This window comes from Schistocerca cancellata, chromosome 8 (assembly GCF_023864275.1).
Source record: "Schistocerca cancellata isolate TAMUIC-IGC-003103 chromosome 8, iqSchCanc2.1, whole genome shotgun sequence".
Taxonomy (NCBI): domain Eukaryota; kingdom Metazoa; phylum Arthropoda; class Insecta; order Orthoptera; family Acrididae; genus Schistocerca; species Schistocerca cancellata.
This window is the reverse complement of record NC_064633.1, coordinates 298,240,367-298,260,188: the sequence shown is the minus strand read 5'-3', so window position 1 is coordinate 298,260,188 and position 19,822 is coordinate 298,240,367.

Here is a 19,822-nt window from a genome sequence, read left to right as displayed (position 1 = left end):
ACACATCGGTACCATATTCCTCTAACACACAAATTACACAGCTATCTGATTATTTACCAGAGAAACAAACTTTTTTTTACTACGTCAGTGGCACACGTTTACGCAATTACAGAGTTGGATTACTTCACACTTACGATATTGTATTTTGTCTGTATTTTGAGAACTGTTCATATTTTTTCGGACCCATTGTGATATTATGAGAGCTTTGAACGATGTATTTGGTATGAGATCATGATTTTTAATGTACATTTGAGGCAGATTACACATCTGACATGAGCAGAGAATTTTTTTTAATTATTGGAGGAAGCTACGACGAGTTTGAGAGTTGAATGAGGTGTTATGATGTTATTATTACGATGACTATGTGTATTATGCTGTTGCGGTATGTTTATGATCAATAAGCTGATGCTATATGAGTTATTTGATTATGCTACATAACTGTTATGATGAAATATTGAAGAAGTGTCGACGAATAAGGTAAGGAATAATGAGTAGTGTTTAGGGACTCTGGTTTGTGAAAAAGGATGTTGGAAACCAAGAATCATACTTTAAGAGTTATGAAATGTGTGTAAATGCGTGAATGTATCACAATGCCGGCGAAAATTTTTTGGACACTGTTATATTAATAGGATTTTGTTTCTACAGATTTGTAACGCAGATTCTTGACCTGTGAAATATTTTTATATGAGACTGTCACTGTAGCGGAAACTGCTGTTGTAAATATTTCCTTAAGAAAGTTAAGTGACCACCTGCACGTAATACGTCGTGGGCACCCAGCTGTGTCAGACGCTTGGAGAAAAAGCCATTAGGGTGTGCCTTTCCAGAGGCACAGGTAGCAAAAAAAAGAGGCCATTATCCTCGCTGTTGACATTCCTTTGTAGAAAGCATCGTAAATACGACACCCTTCAAACTTGGAAACATGATAACACTGTGGAGCTCTTAATTTATGATATTTACTGCAATGCCGAATGAAATGACGAGAAATATTTTTATGTCTATACACCTGATTATGACTACTGTCTTTCTAGTTGAGAGAAATGCCATATGGCTTGCTTTATGTATTTATTTGCTCATTTTCTTTAATATCTAGTTTCTAGCTGCACTGCAGAATTGTTTAAAATAAAATTTTATGAATGTACTAATATAGATATTTTATGCCTACAGATCCAGTACCCAATAACTTAAAAAAAAAGCGAAGGAGCACAAAAAACATTTCCCTTCACAGTACTTGCATACATAATTTTCTTTTCAAGTACTTGGTAATTTCTTTTGTAGAATAATTTGTGGTGCACCACTTTAATTACATAGACATTAAGATGTGAATAGACATTCCCCTTGTCTGCATTGTTGTCTTTGGTGTACTATTTTTTCTGCTTGAGCTTTGTCATGCTTAGGTAAAAGTTCTAGCATTTACTGCTGCTGTTTGCGAGGCATAGTGCTACTAAATTTCACTTTGTATTACTCTGTTAAGCTAGTTTTACTACTGATTTATTTTTCTTGTTGCTGCACATTGGCTCATATTAGTTGTAATGTTGCATTGCATGGTAATTTAGATTTTCTGTAGCTTGCTTTGCTATTTTCCATTTTTTTTGTCAATGCTGTTTGTGTTAATTGTTTTGTGCTGCTGCATTGCCTTGTCCCTTAGTTTAGCATCTGAGCTCAGTAGATTTAAGTTAGCTTAAGAGGGGGTAGCCTATAAGAGAATGAGTTGTAATGAATTTGAAGACATGCACTGAGAAGTTATACAAACAAAGTAGAGGTATAGGTAGGATTTTCTTGGAAATAAATAATGAGGTAAGAAATATGTGAAATAAATGCAGAAAGCATGCTTGGATAGGATTTTTTTGGTGGAAGCAAAGGTTGAAATAAGACGAAAGATCTATGGAATGAAGATTTGGGTTGGACCGCAGTACCAAATGTTACACTGAAAATGAACCCTGTCCTTTCCTTTTGTGTCATCCCACTATGTGTCTGTGTACCCTTGTGTATTTCTTTTCTTCCTGTCTCTGTGTAGTTTCATAGAATTTTTCTTCTTCTAATACTAAGCTACATTCTCTATGATGAGGAATACTGTTATCCTCAAATATAATTTTCATTAATAATATGTTATTTACCTTGTAAATATGCTTAGACATTATTTATTCTGTTTTGTTTTAATGCTCATGTGTAAAGTTGATGTTTCAAAAGTTATTCTGATCTTTTATGTATTTACTTATGTCATAATTCCTGTAACACTGATGTATATGTTAGTTCGATTCTTTTGTAAAGCCTGTACTACAAATGTTATCTGTATTGTTATGTTCTTTAATGATGTCTTTTGTACCTTTGTAATTATATTCTTATGTTATAAAATTGTAATTGACACCAGTTCATCATATTATTAACTTGTAAGTTACATTTCACTGCACACTTTTCTGTTGGTCATAGTATATGGACAATATGTGAGAAGTAGGGACTGTTAGTGTTTGCACGTGTGTTAATAATTCAGCAAGGGACTGGATAACAGCATTGCTGGTTCTAAGGACAATTCCAAAAACTTTGTGAGTGCACAAGTGGTGAATATGGACTTGCGATATTAACTGCAAGACTCTTCAATGGTGATTGCGCACCCGCACAGTCACAACAGATGGCTGCTGGCGATCTCTACAAGGACTACAGTGGGTCTGCATCTCTGATGACCCACAAATACCATTATTTCTACAAGGACTACAGTGGGTCTACACCTTTGCTGACTCACCAGTACCATTGTTTCAACAAGGACTACAGTGGGTCGGCACCTCTGGTGGCCCACCAATACCGTAATCTCTACCAGGATTACAGTGGGTCTACTCTGTGATGACCTACCTACCAATATTCTTCAAAACTTCGTCTGACTCTGCTGTGGGTTTGCTCTGTTGTGGCTCATTACCTGTCAGCATGTCAAGAGTCAGCACTGTCTTTCCGTTAGAAGGACAACACTACTTCTTCAAGACTGCATGGAAATCCACTACTTCTGTGTGCAATTTCTTTTACTAATGAGACTTTGTGAAAAAAAACTGTAATTCCCATTATGATGAATGATCAGGACTATCTTTATGAACTGTGAGAAAATTTTAGCTTTTGACCAACATTGTATCAATAAGTGTGTGCATTTGATATCTTTGTTATTGTAATTATGAAAAATTTTTCAAATCATTATTGGCCACTGCCCAAAACAATTTGTAAAATTTTTTGTGGGGAGCATGGGGGCTATGTAAGTAGGCTGTTTATGTTTTCTTATTGGCGACGTTATGTAGCGCTCTATATGAAACTCACTGGCTGTGCCGTGTGCAGTCTGTGGCTAGTTTGCATTGTTGTCTGCCATTGTAGTGTTGGGCAGCGGCAGCTGGATGTGAGCAGCGCGTAGCGTTGCGCAGTTGGAGGTGAGCCACCAGCAGTGGTGGATGTGGGGAGAGAGATGGCGGAGTTTTGAAATTTGTAAAACTGGATGTCATGAACTACTATATATACAGGGTGTTTCAAAAATGACCGGTATATTTGAAACGGCAATAAAAACTAAACGAGCAGCGATAGAAATACACCGTTTGTTGCAATATGCTTGGGACAACAGTACATTTTCAGACGGACAAACTTACGAAATTACAGTAGTTACAATTTTCAACAACAGATGGCGCTGCAAGTGATGCGAAAGATATAGAAGACAACGCAGTCTGTGGGTGCGCCATTCTGTACGTCGTCTTTCTGCTGTAAGCGTGTGCTGTTCACAACGTGCAAGTGTGCTGTAGACAACATGGTATATTCCTTAGAACAGAGGATTTTTCTGGTGTTGGAATTCCACCGCCTAGAACACAGTGTTGTTGCAACAAGATGAAGTTTTCAACGGAGGTTTAATGTAACCAAAGGACCGAAAAGCGATACAATAAAGGATCTGTTTGAAAAATTTCAACGGACTGGGAACGTGACGGATGAACGTGCTGGAAAGGTAGGGCGACCGCGTACAGCAACCACAGAGGGCAACGCGCAGCTAGTGCAGCAGGTGATCCAACAGCGGCCTCGGGTTTCCGTTCATTGTGTTGCAGCTGTGGTCCAAATGACGCCAACGTCCACGTATCGTCTCATGCGCCAGAGTGTACACCTCTATCCATACAAAATTCAAACGCGGCAACCCCTCAGCGCCGCTACCATTGCTGCATGAGAGACATTCGCTGACGATATAGTGCACAGGATTGATGATGGCGATATGCATGTGGGCAGCATTTGGTTTACTGACGAAGCTTATTTTTACCTGGACGGCTTCGTCAATAAACAGAACTGGCGCATATGAGGAACCGAAAAGCCCCATGTTGCAGTCCCATCGTCCCTGCATCCTCGAAAAGTACTGGTCTGGGCCGCCATTTCTTCCAAAGGAATCATTGGCCCATTTTTCAGATCCGAAACGATTACTGCATCACGCTATCTGGACATTCTTCGTGAATTTGTGGCGGTACAAACTGCCTTAGACGACACTGCGAACACCTCGTGGTTTATGCAGGATGGTGCCCGGCCACATCGCACGGCCGACGTCTTTAATTTCCTGAATGAATATTTCGATGATCGTGTGATTGCTTTGGGCTATCCGAAACATACAGGAGGCGGCGTGGATTGGCCTCCCTATTCGCCAGACATGAACCCCTGTGACTTCTTTCTGTGGGGACACTTGAAAGACCAGATGTACCGCCAGAATCCAGAAACAACTGAACAGCTGAAGCAGTACATCTCATCTGCATGTGAAGCCATTCCGCCAGACACGTTGTCAAAGGTTTCGGGTAATTTCATTCAGAGACTACGCCATATTATTGCTACGCATGGTGGATATGTGGAAAATATCGTACTATAGATTTTCCCAGGCCGCAGCGCCATCTGTTGTTGAAAGTTGTAACTACTGTAATTTCGAAAGTTTGTCTGCCTGAAAATGTACTGTTGTCCCAAGCATATTGCAACAAACGGTGTATTTCTATCGCTGCTCGTTTAGTTCTTATTGCCGTTTCAAATATACCGGTCATTTTTGAAACACCCTGTATTATGACTATTAAGGTAAATACAATGTTTGTTCTCTATTAAAATCTTTCATTTGCTAACTATGCCTACTAGTAGTTAGTGCCTTCCGTAGTTTGAATCTGTTATTTAGCTGGCAGTAGTGGCACTCGTTGTATTGCAGTAGTTCGAGTAACGGAGATTTTTGGTGAGGTAAGTGATTTGTGAAAGGTATAGATTAATGTTAGTCAGGGCCATTCTTTTGTAGGGATTTTTGAAAGTCAGATTGCGTTGCGCTAAAAAAAAATATTGTGTGTCAGTTTAAGCACAGTCGTGTATAATTTTTCTAAGGGGACGTTTCACTTTCCACTGCCAGTCCTCATTTTATATCATCTCTACTTCTGTCATTATCGATTATTTTTGTAAAAATTGCTAAACTCATCTACTAACTTAAGTGTCTCGTTTCCTAATCTAATTCGCTCAGCAACAACTTACTTAATTCGACTACATTCTGTTATCCTTGATCTGGTTTTGTTGATGAACATGTTATATCCACCTTTCAAGGCATGTCCATTCTATGAAACTGGTGTTCCAGGTCCTCAGCTGTCTCTGACAGAATTACAATGTCATCAGTTTCTCCTCCTTCTCCCTGATCTTTAACTCATTTTCCAAATTTTTCATTGGTTTCCTTGACTGCTTGCTCAAAGAACAGTTTGAATAACATTGAGGTTAGGCTACAAATCCTCTCTCACTCCTTTCCCAGGCACTGCTTTTCGTGCCCTTCAGCTCTTATAACTGCGGTCTGGTTTCTGTACAAGTTCTATACAGCGTTTTGTTCCTTGTATTATACCTCTACTTTTGTGTCTGTCCACACGTCTAATATAGGGTGCCCACGAAGCTGTTTTCTCGCATCGCTAGACAACAATTCAAGCAGATCGTATTAATGGAGTTTATTACAGTAAGTTAAACCGGCTATACTTAAATTTGCGTACTTACAAATGTGTGTAGCAAGTAAATGGCGACATGCAAGTAATCAATATATAGAATTTCATTGTGAGCAAAGCAATACAGTTCATAATTCACTGCTGTTGTGCCGCACGGGGTAACCGCGCAGTCTATGCCGTCTGAGGCGCCTTGTCACGGTCAGTACGGCTCCCCCCGTCAGAGGTTCGAGTCCTCCCTCGGGCATGGGTGTGTGTGTGTGTGTGTGTGTGTGTGTGTGTTGTCCATAGCGTAAGTTAGTTTAAGTTACATTAAGTGGTGTGTAGGCTTAGGGACCGATGACCTCAACAGTTTGGTCTCATAAGACCATATCACAAATTTGAAAACGGTAAAAAGTGCTGTAGCGTTAGTATGACTTCTCGTCTTTCACTCCGCTGCGGCTGGGGGGTGCGGCGCTTATATTCTCTTCGTGTAGAGGCCACTCCTGCCTTCGTGTCGGGTTTCTCAGCATACTATTGGCTGACGTCCTCTCACAGCCCCCTCTGCTCTTCCGTTCATCATCGTCGTGCCGGCGTTTGCCGTTACGCCGGAACATCTACTACCTTCTGAATTTCAAAAAGACTGTTGCAGGCATCATTGTGAAAAGATTTCTCTAAGTCTACAGGTGCTGTAAACAAAGATTTACTTTTCGTTAACCTATATCTTGAGATAAATCATAGGGTCAGTATTACCTCGCGTGTGCCCACATTTCTCCGGAATCCAAACTGATTTTTCCTGAGATCGGCTTCTACTAGCTTTTACATTCTTCTGTAAAGAGTTATTGTTAATATTTTGCAACTGTGACCTATTAAACTGAGAGTTCGATGATATTCACACCTGTCAGACCTACGTTCTACGGAACTGGACTTATTATACTCTTCTTGATGTCTGGGTTTATTTCTCCTGTCTCATATATCATGGGCATTAGATGGAAAGGTTTTGATATGGCTGACTCTGCAGAGGCAGTCAATAGGTATTACAGAATTTCGTCTAGTCCCTGGGCCTTGTTTCGACTTAGGTCTTTCAGTGCTCTGTCAAATTCTTCTCGCTGTCTCATCTACGTTCTCTTCCAGTTCTTTAATATTGCTTGCAAATTCATCTCTCTTGTGTAGATCCCCATTTTAGCTTTCCATTCTTTGTTTAGGACAGATTTTCCATCAGGGCTCTTGATATTCATACAGCTGCTTTTATTTTCTCCAAAGGTGTCTTTCATTTTCCTGTAGGCCGTATCGATCTTGCCTTAGTGAGATATCCTTCTAAATCCCGATAGTTGTCTTCTAGATATTTAGTGCATTAATGTATCTGTATGTATTGTATCTCTACTGTAAGAGAGCCTGATATGTACTACCACAACTGAACACCGAAGTGAGAGGGCACTGATGAATAATGTTCATCACAAGATCCATTACAATCATGGCTTGTAAACGATCATGAAGGAAATCGTCGAGTTTCTTTTAAAGGAACCACCTGGAAACTAACCCAGAGCGGTGATTTGAAACTTAGTGCTTCCCAAGGTGGTAACTTCCATAAACACATAGCTATAGGGAGCGAAAATAAATGTTTCATTTGTTATTTTGTTTCGTTCATTCTATTTGGCTATAATCATCAATACATCAAATATTACAAGAATATAACTAATGAATGTTTATGTACGCGAGTATCTTTATTATGACCCGTTCGGTTAGCTGTGCAATCTAACGCATTGCTTTCCGGATTCGGAAGGAGTGCCTGGTCCTCGGCACGAATCCGCTCGGCGGACTTGTGTCGAGGTCCGGTGAGCCGGCCAGTCTGTGGATGGTTTTTAGGCGGTTTTCCATCTGCCTCGGCGAATGCGGGCTCGTTCCCCTTATTACGCCTCAGCTACACTATGTCAGCGATTGCTGCGCAAACAAGTTCTCCGCGTACGGGTACACCACAATTACCCTACCACGCAAACATAGGGTTTACACTCGTCTGGTATGAAACGTTCCCTGGGGGGAGGGGAGTGCGGCATCAGAGGCCGAACAGCATAACACTGAAAGAGTGGTTCGCTGTGGGTCGACGGAGGGGTGAAGTGGACTGCGGTAGTCGTCGAGGGGTTGTGGACCACTGCGGCTGCGGCGGGGACGGAGCCTCTCCGTCGTTTCTAGGTCCCCGGTTAACACACAATACAATACAATACAATACAGTCTTTGCTAAGAGAGAGCCTGCTTTCAGCTGTAGAAAATAGCTGAGTGGCAGGCTAATACTCATCATTGAACTGAAATAGTCTTGCTGCTGCCACTGATAGACCAACATTCTCCGTAAGTATGTTAGCACCGTGTATTTAAAATAGTGCACACTGCAAAACAGCAATCCCACGACATCCACCTGCTGAAGAGAGCTGGGACAGTGTAGGAACCGAGCTCCTGAAGAGAACTGGGACAGTGTAGGTATCATATCATTACTTGAGACCGATATATAACTGATATGGAGGCACTACTTTCAACGCAGAGTTTTCGCTTTAAAATAAAATATTGTTCAAGTCTCGTAACATCGTAATTTGTCGATCACGACAACGTAGTCGTTGTGACTGTGAGACAATACATGTGGGGTGTTTGCTTTCTACAATTTTTCGTTAATTTATTAAATAATAGTCGCACATGCTCCCATTCATTCACTGCATGAAGCAAGTTTCGCAGAATCTGGTTTCTAACATAACAAATATTATTCTGAAATGATCAGATTTACAAATCACTATCGCCGCTTGTGTGCACGTGTTTCAGGCTAATTGTTACGTGATTTACATCACGACAATATAATTAGAAAAACTGAGTGCATTTCTGGACGCATTTATACCTGTTAATCAACAACACCGACGTTACTTACTTGTGGGAACTGTATTTGATGTCAGAGAACGATGCATCCTGAGTTCTCATGGATCTACTTTTCGTATATTTGGGTAAACGTAGAGTACACGAGTACACCTATACTGATTTTGTGTTGGACAATGATTTTAATTTCATCCGACACATGGAATTTGTCACTCACGACTAATACAAAGTAACGGGCATTTTTTTTGAAATTTATCAAAAGGCAACTTAACGCCATTTCAGCTCTTTAATGACATGTATAGTAAATACTGTAGTTACTTCCGTCTTCTTTATTTGTTGACTTCATATGAATGAAATGTACTGTATCATATGTATTCGGTGTACTATTTTGTGCAAATTAAACTGTTTGTAAATTGTGTGTAAGCAGTATACGCTTTGGTATGATAGGATAAATTCATTTCTGCTGAGTGTTGTTATTTAGAATGACATGAAAGGGGTTGGTCTTTCTGGAACTCAATCAAGTAATGATGAATGGGCACGAAATTGGCGATAATTAGTCGAAAAGTAATAACTTTGCAGAAGTACAAATGGTTTGGGTTGAAGCAGAAGGATTTCAAAAAGAAATGAGAAGTACTATATTGCGTCGGGAGATGCAGTATATGCGTGTGGAGACAGGGGGTACATATTAGTTCCCAGAAAACTATTGCTCCGACGTTGTTGCAGTGCGACACCAATGTTTCGGGAAGAGATCTATTTCTAAAAACGGTCAAGAAGGTCAGTTGCAAGAGAAGATGGTTTAGAAGAAAGAAGAAAGCCAGAAACAATATGTTCAAGACCGAAAATATATTCAGAAATTAGCGCAGAGGACCACCGGAGGTCAAGACGAACAACACGAGAGCATGAAGGTAACCATAATCAGTTTCTTCTATCAAAGGCGAGTATGTTGTGATTCTAACGTTCCAGAACAGTGAAAAATTACCAGTATGGTTTAGATTGAGAACCGACTGTGGACCAAGCAAGTACAAAGGATTGTGTTCAAAAACTCACTGTTATCATTTTATTTGTGTACTGAAAGACAGAAATGTCAACAGATTTCCCAAAATAAATTTAATTTATGTTTGTACTGAAAGTAAAATGCTTGTCACTACGCGGAGGTGGTGAGAAACAATACCTCCGAATATTTTATGTGAAAATTCTTAAAGCTTTTTGAATAAAACAGACATTGATAACATTCTATATCTTCAGTTTTCATGACCACTAACTTATTTCTCTACATAGTCACCCGGGTGACGAACACATGTCTCCCAACGAGCGACCAATTTGTTGATAACGCTGCTGTAGAATGTTGAAGTTTCTGACGGAGCACCACGCGGGGTAGCCGCGTGGTCGTGGGCGCCTTGACACAGTCCGTGCAGCTCCCACCGTAGGAGGGTGTTATCCATAGCGTAAGTTAGTTTAAGTTAGATTAAGTAGTGTGTAGGCTTAGGGATGGATGACCTCAACAGATTGGTCCCATAAGAGTTACCACAAATTTCCAATTCTGACAGAGCCGCAACTTCACCTCTGCTGGAACTATCAAAGAGAAGTCTTCAGAGGTGTTAAGTTCTGAAAAAGAGGTGAAAAACGGATGGAGACAAGTCGGTGTTGTACACAGACGATAATCGATGACAGTGAACATAACGTGTCGGATTGTAGATGTCGCAGTGTTCATGTGTGGTCTGGCATTGTCATGTTCCGTGTAGGTGAACTCTTAGAATTAGAATCTCGATTACAGCACGTTGTTTCTCAAGCTCCGACATAGTTACATTACACACCGCCATGTTACACGCTAGAATCCGGTATATGGTCTACGTGCTAAAATTGCGCGCGTATTTCAACCTGGCACAACGCAGTCCCACTTCCATCACTAATACAGTTTTTAAGTCTTACAGTGAAAGTTCCATGGCTGGATTATGGCCCGGGGTGTTGGTAGAGATTGATTTGGTATTTTTTTAAATTAATTTCCATTGAAAAAACAGCATGAGCGATCTTGTGCTGTTCCATCATATCACCAAAATATGCAGTGCAATGACACCAGTGATTTTCTGCAACGGCGGCGGCATCTAGAGACCGTGACGCCAGAGATTTCTGATAATTAAGTGTATATAATTTCATAGCAGACACTCATTTAGGCATATACAGAACACAAAGAACGATAAAAATCAATTCATTTAACCAAATAAAGACTGGAGACTTAATATATTTTCCTATACGTCTAAAACATTCTCATAGTTAAAAGTTGTTATCGCACTACATAAGTACAATGCGAAACTAGGCACTTCCTATTGATGATTGGCTCACTCAGTTCCTTGTGTTCTGACAGCAGTTCTAATTTAGCATACACCTCCGCTATCGCCGTTAATAGTTCGCAAAATCGTATGCGGTTACGGTGAACCAGAGCTAGGCTTACCTCTCTGTAGAGCCAAGGTCAACTACAGGCCAGGGCCCTCTTCGAGGACGCTTAGCCCTCATCAGGCGAGGCAAACGCACAAAGTCAAGAGTTGGTTTGGTAGGCTACTGAATCATGCCATCTCCGACAAGCAGGATCAACGTTCTACATGTCACACGAAAAACCTGACTAAACACACATAAATCTGACACTACCACACCGGTCGAATCTCAGCAGTTACCAGCCGATCCCCAACAATTTTAGTCTGACCCACAGCCAGGTACTCAACGTCAAACAAACGCTTCTCCCCATGGAACAAAATCTCTTGAGATAAATGACGACGAAGGTTTCAAATGGTACGCTCCTTGCGTAACTCGAGACGAAACTCCACTGCGTCCATAGAATCTGTTGTGAAAACAGTAAAGTATGATGTGAACATTCAAGCTAGAATTGTTATCATTGACAATCTGGACCGCATAGCAAACGCTAAGTCTTTCCATACAGTACTAAAACAATTCAACATTGCAAAATTTGTGATCGAAATAAATTTCAGAAGGAATAGTGTCAAGCTCGCCACCTACCAACTTGAGTTTGAAACCGAACACAAAAAAGCGCACAGACCGCAAGCAACTATCATCACAATAACCTCAGGTAATAAACCACAACCTGGTCCTAAAGCACGTGGACCCTTCCTAAGTATCATTACTAATGTTTCCAAGAGGAAGTCGAAGAGGAACCAAATATTGCAGGGGTACCAAATCAAAGTTGTAACGCGCATCTGTTATCGAACCACAAAACGACACATAAAAAAGATAGAAGTCACCTCTGATCACGAGAGAAGCGTAGACAAACGTCTTGAACACCACTAGTACTCCTTTGTGTTTTACATGAGGTTGAACCATCCACCCCAGTATCTCCGAAACCAACACAAGGCAAAAAAAAAAAAAAATGCAACAGTGTTCAGCACACCTCCGAAAACCGTTACAGGGAACCCAAATATGGTAAACATAGCGGACCTCAGCTGATTTTCAACGAAACACTAAATTCTATAGCAGCAATTGCAATGTTGCGTGTGTGTGTGTGTGTGGTTGTGTTCGTAATGAACGGGGTTAGAAATGATGTAGAGGCTTCGTCCCCCGCTAGCCCTCAATGGTTCACAACCCCACAACAGGCCACAGCAGTCGCCCACCTCACTGCCACTCCAAACCGAACTCAGGTTTATTGTGCGGAGTGTCCCCCTGTGGAGGCCCCCCCACCCACCTGTCCAGGCAACCTCTCATACCAGACGAGTGTAAACCCAATGTTTGCTTGGTAGAGTAATTATGGTGTACGCACACGTGGAGTCAGTGCTTTCGTAGCAATCGTCGGCATAGTGTAACTCAGCCCGAATTCTCTGAAAGAGATGAAAAACTGACGTATAAACCATCTACAGTCTGGCCGACACACTGGACCTCGCCACTAATCCGCCGGGCGCATTCGTGCCGGGACCGGCATGCCTTCCCGCTCGGGAAGCTGAGAATTCCAATGGTATTCACCTATCGATCCAAACTGCTCAGACAATCCGAAATAACCCGTCTCGACCGGCAGAACACAGAAGATGAAGTGCATTGATGAACCAACTTATCCCGTGCAGGAATACTTAAAAACAGAAAACTTAGTGCATTACTCAACATTCCTCCGGAAAGTAGGTCCTTCATTAGTGACAACGGTTTCCATAAAGTTACTCCCGCGGGATATGGAACTCACGCACGCCTGGAACAACACACACATTTACATTACAAACACGCCTGACTCATCTGACCAAGTCTAACCTGCTGCTCCACCGTACAACTTTGGTAATCTTTTCAGATTCACGCCCGGAAAAGACACTGCAACTATATGCTTTGTCAACGCAAATGATTTCTGTGGTAGAATCGAGATCCTAGGCAAAACATTACAAGATATAAGCCTTCTTAAGTATGATTGTTACAAGTCAGACAAACCCAAAACAGTTACAGGAAACTGGTAAGGGGTGTCTCCGTCTTCCATGAAAAACAATTTGCCGCTATAAGATTTGAATTGCCAAAAAAACTGAACAGCGACCAGGCAATTATCCTCAAAACATTAGAAAGATATAGGAAACCTATCTTCTTCGCAACTGTGTATGTACCTTTCACTGAGGATCTGCCAATAGATCTCTTTGATTACACATGGCCCAGCATTCATCGCAGGATTCCTTCATGCCAGATTCACTGTTCTTGCCGACAAAACCAACAACAAGAAAGGCGATCTCCTCATCACAGCTCTAAACGGCAATCTGATCCATCTAGAAAGTAATTCACCGGCTTTCATGAATCATACTTGAACCTCCATAGCTGATCACATTATTTGCACACTGCAGACTGCTAGTCACTGTAGTGAAGTGGAAATAGGTGATAGCATTCCCAGCGATTACCTTACCGTTATCATAAAAGCAACGGCTATTACGCACATCAGAGATGACAATCACAGTAGGAGAACATTCGTCGACTCAAAAAATATTAAAATAGTAAACTTCAGAGCCGATCTTCTAAGCAAAAATCGCAACATGGAATCCATTAATTCGATAGAATACAAGACCTTCACAACTGTAACCAACTAATAACCAAACGATACAAACTGCTACCACTAACAATGCACCAAAGTAAACCATCGTTGGACGTAAGGACAGTTTCCTATACATATTCTTAACCTAGTAAAACAAAAAGGAGAATTATATAGGCAAATTAAGCGAAAACCTGATGAAAGGGCAAAAATGGAATGCAACCGTCTTAACCATCATGTTAGATCAGGGATTTGGCACTTCAGAGGAAACAGGTAGAACGTGAGTCACAAGAATTTCACACACGTAACCCCACTCTTTGTGGCAATAAATTCAAGAGGGTCGTGGGGGAAACAATCACCAAAGAACCAGTATTATAGATTTATGACCACATCACGACGGATTAAAGGGAGAAGGGTGAAATACTCAGCCTTTTACACGAAAAAGAAATACTCGACCAACCATAAGACCTCAAATTTGACGACAACCAAGAGGAAATTATTACAAGGATAGTTCACTCACTTCTATACAAAAATAAAACAGCAACATATCATCCACTATTGATAGAAATAACAGATTAAAAGCTAGCGTCTGCCATACTAAGCGGCAAAAGTACAGCCCTTGCAAATCATGTCTTTGGACAATTTCATCTGATACTAATTCTACCAAAAGGACCAGCTCAGACACTGAAACCTGTATTTAATCCATCCTTAACTCACAAAATTATACCATACGAATGGAACCATCCGTATATTAGTATGATTCCGAAAGCTAGAAAACGCAGAAACAGCCCTAACTCCTATGGACCTATCACAATATTCCCAATAGTTCGCAAAACCTTTGAAGCAATAACTAACAACAGAATACAACCGCCTGCAGAAGACAACAGCATTATGCCACATGATCAATCAGGTTTCATAAATACTCACAGCACTGATGCTACTAGAAAACTAGCAGAAGCCTGTAAAGTAACAGATGCGACTGCTACTCTCTCTCTGGACACAGAACGTGCCTTTGATAAGGTATGGCATGTAAGACTACTTCACAAAATGCTAAATGGCTAACGTCGTTGGAAACAGAAAAGTAGAATTACGAGTCAGGGATTAAAATCGTCCTACTTCACACCCAATGCGTGAGTCCTTCAGGGTGCCGTCATCTGCCCAATGTTATCTGCCAAAGCCACGACCCAGGTGGTAGAATAAAGACATAGCTCTGTATGTGGATAACACCGCTTTAGATGTCGTGCACCCATCTGCAATGCAGTTAATAATCACGCCCACAGCTATATCAGAAAACTTGAAACCTGACTCAGTAAATGGAGAATCCATTCTAATTCGAAAGTGAATCTATCCTACTCAGACATATATCTTACCCCCGAACACTTAACATTCGACTTCGAGGGTAAGAAATTGCTCCACAACCAAATATCAAATATGTGGTGTGCGTACTGTAAGACCTTCGGTACACATAGCATCAGATTATTTGACTTGTCGCTCTAAAGAAGTAGGCGAGTGTCAGCAATATGTCTCATGGTCTTATCATGCCGTTAGGTCAGACGATAGAAATGCCACTTGCATGCTTAGAGTAGCAGACTGACGGTGACCAACTTTAAACAGAACTTGATTAATTTGCACACACATTTATTAAAATAATAAACAGCTTGGACATTACGTAACTTGATTCTGGATGCTATTTAAAATTGACAATCTGAAGTTCCTTTGGTCTTGGTACGTTTATCTTATTCTCACATATCTCTAACTATGTACACAACAAAATATCTTGGAATTTATCTAGATGAACTCACAAATTGGCAGAAAAACACGACCGAAAGAATTAAAGCCGAGTTCATTTAGTACGTCTCATGAAATACTGAACACATGGAGTGGAACAACCAGTTGGACCTTCTTATAGACCAATAGAAGATAACTTTTCCCATTCTCAATATGGATCTCAAGCATGGATTATGTCCTCTAACCAAACGAAACAAACTCTATCTGCTGACAGGAAGATGCTCCTAATAGCTGGAGATCTACACTATAACTTTCCAGCTAACTCTCTTCAGAAACACCTAAAACCAAAAACATTTTGGACAGACTAAAAAAAAAATCACCATATTCAGCTCAACAGACTTCCTAACAATGGACTTACAAAGTCACTCTAGCAGCACTATCCTACAACTTTAACTTTCCAAAATTGAAACATGCGTTTCCTCCCTAAACTATTATCTAAGCAGTATCGAATTTACTCCAGCAGAATCCTCTGGAAAACGAAGAAATCAATGAATTATGAACAGACCAATAACACCTACAAAGATTTGTTATAATACAATGGCCTGATAGAGAAAGTACAACTTACTGAGCAAAATTAGTTCAATCAGTTTCTACAGAGGACACTATTCTTTACATCGACTTGATTTTCATATTCTACAGAATTACATGGAAATTTTCTACATCAACAAAATTTCAAGTTCAATATCAAGACCACTGAGACAATATGAAGATATACAGGACAAATAAAAGTGGACCGCAGAACGTCCAGGCACAAACAAACACTGCAGAGGAAAGGAAATACAGAACTAACCCGACTACAGTAGATGTTGAAAGTAACCACCATTCATCTTTTGGCACAATGGTATCTTGGTCAGCAAGTTGCTTGAGACGGATCGAAGCTGGACTACTGAATACTGCAGTATTGTAGACAACGTCTTTCAGCATTCCCCACATAAAAAAGTCTACAGGCGTGAAATCTGGGGAACGGAATGACCAGGGTCACAGGTCCTCTGTGTCCAATCCAAAAATATGGAAATAAATCGTTAAGACATGCTGCAGTAGTTCGTGCACTACGGGCTGAACCGACAGCATGTTGGTACCACTGGTTCCTCCTAGTCTGCAAAGAAACTACATCTAGCATCCGCGGATGTTGGTATGTTAGAGGCTGTGAAGCTCGAGCGTGTTTAGTGTTTGGTCTATGAAAAACGGACTGTGACCTGATGGTTCACTACCACACACCACACGTTTACGCTCCATGGACGCTGCGGTTCCACCTGACGAAGCCAACGGGTATTATCAACAGACCAATAGTGCTTTCTTCGGCGGTTTAACTGACCATGATTGGTAAATGGGGCTTCATAGCTAAACAAGATATATGATACGTACAAAAGTTAACACGATTCTCATAATCGTTTCGATGCAACTCTTGATAGAGAGAGATGTGGTAGGGATGGAACAAATGTCGATGGAGAATTCGTGGGATACTTGCCTCAATCATGCCACTACCACGCGCAAAGCGCAGCAGCGAACGTACGCATCAGCTGCAACAGCAGCAAGAATATTCATTTCACCCTCTTCTGTCGTCACTTGTTTCTTTCTGTTACGTTTTCTAGCTGTTACACTAATACTTTCACTTACTGGTTGTAGTGGTTGATAAATAATTGCTGAGAGTGGGACATCTATTGGTATATCTTGCTGCATACACCGTAGAAGAACGAATTGTATTCTTCCTACACTCTCCATACATCATGAGTATGTCGGTCATTTTCTGCATTGGCAAGTCCCATTGCCGACTGACGACGTGTAGCTCGGACTGTCAAGCGCTAAATGACTGGCAAATCGCAATGCTCTCAAGGAACACACAAGCGCACTGTAAGCAAACAAAACAAAATCGTACGTAGCAACTACGTAAGTTGAATGGCTCAAGCAAGTAACGGTGTGGAAACTTCTTAAAATACCATATACCGTAATCGACTCGCACTAGAATGCTGCTACAAAGACAGCACGCACAGTGGGCGGGCGTCAAAGGTCGGGTGGTGCAACCACGCCGGGAGTGCAGGCGGGAATGCGTCTGCGTCAGCGCCTCAGTCAATACGTCACAGATGGGACCTGGCTAACGGTGCATCGTTCGAGAGGGGCCGTCCCTGCCCTCGTAACAGCAGTCGCACTGACAAGGGGACATCCACGCCTGTTAATTATGGATTTTAATGTGTCTTTCGTGTATCCTAGAATAGTGGTTCTCAACCTGTGGGCAACGAAATTTTCTAAAGGTTATATCTAAACGATACTATTCTTTATCAGTCGCGAAACTTAACTGTTTTTAAAAGATCAGTACCATTGTAACAGTTGTGTAAGTTTCTAACAATGATTAAATAAGTTGTCAATAGTAACTTTTTCTCAACTGCCCGCCACGTTAGCCGAGAGAGCTAATGCGCTCCTTCGTGGACTCGGGTAGGCGCGCCGGTCCCTGCTCGAATCCGCCCGGCGGATTAACGAGGACGGTCGGTGTGCTGGACAGCCTGGATGTGGTTTTTAGGCGGTTTTCTACATCCCACTAGGTGAATACCGGGCTGGTCCCGACGCCCCGCCTCAGTTGCATGGCTCGCAGACATCTGAACACTTCCGCATTATTCCATGGATTTTAATACTCCCAGACATTTGGGGTACACTGATTCCGTCCTGGAGGGTACGGGGTGGCAGCAGGAAGGGAATCCGGCCACCCCTTAATCTAACATTGCCAAATCCGATAAACCATGCTGACCCTGCAGACCTGTGGGACGAAGGCACAAGCAAAAGAAAGAAGAAGGAAAGTGAAAGTAACTTTTTCTCAGTTATTGGCAGTAATGCGGTGGAGGTTACAGGTTCCCTACATAGTCCATCCACTACGCACAAATGTTGTGCTTTGCCCCATACATGGCTCATGGTAAGATTGAGACATATACGTAACAAATGCTAAATATCTCAAGAAAACGTCTTCTCTAAGTCATAGATAGTACCTGTAGTAGTCCATAAATTTCTCACTTCGAAACAAATAAATGAATTAATTGACAGCACGACACAGCAGTAACTACATGAGAGCTACTATAGTACTGTGCAGTTTTATTATTATTTTTATCAGAGTGGAAATAATTCAAAAGCCAAGATCACTTAAATACTGTTTACTGGATAACCGGTTTCAACACACTAATTGGATCTGAATGTAGATTAACATTTATAAACTATTTGGATATAATGATATATGAGGCAGACCAGCTGATATAAAATCATTGTCACAAAGAATTAAAAAAATTACTTTTTGTGACGTTTATCGTCACAAAAATTAAAAAAACAACAGATTTTTTGTGACGTTGATTTGTTTTTGTGGCAATCTAAATTCAGATGCGATGATGGCACTTTTAGTGTATTGAAATTGGTTATTCAGTAAACAGTATTTAAGCGATATTGGTTTTTGAATTATTTCTACAACAAAGTGATCGCCCCACTACGCCCTGTGTGTTCAATGCAAAATTATTAGAGTGGTTAGACACATAGAATTAACAGCCTGAAGCGATTTACGAACAGTAAGTACAGCACACACATGTGTATTTGTTTGGTTTAAAATGGAGTTGCAGTGTGTAGGTCAAGGGAGTGCCGCAATGGAGAGGAGTATGCAGGGGAAATATGTTTTGTAACAAGAGTGTACCGTCACTGTGGGTAGTTAGGTCTCTTTTCTGAGAAGGAGTTCTAGGTAGTGCTTGCGATCCATCACGAATTCCTTCGTCATTAATTCTAACACACACACACACACACACACACACACACACACACAAACCAAATACCGTTTATCTTTCGTCATTTTAAAAATAAAAGCGACCCAAGAAAATTCTTTGTTATACAGTTTAGTTTGGTGCTAAAGTTGATGATATGTGAGGGAAGGAGGTGGGATCAACAGATGGCAGGGATGTTGGAGGGCAGGGGTCCTGGATAATGTCTAAATGCCCTTTTGGGTAATGGTCAAAGAAACGTTGCGAACCACTGTTCTAGAGTGAACTATCCTAATTTGGCTAACGGTTAACGAGAAAATCGATGTTGAAGTTTTATGTGTGCCTCCTGCATCTGCGACTGTATTGACATTTCGAGGGAGCGAACGTCATGGAGGACTGATGTACACGGTTACCACGCTGATAGCGGGGGTTCAAACCCTGCCTGTGTCTTTTATTTTCAATTTCATCGTACAAAATATCATTAAACAGTATATGTCATGCAAAATTATTAAAAACAGTTACTTTTGCTACAGTATTTTCATTAATAAATAAATCAT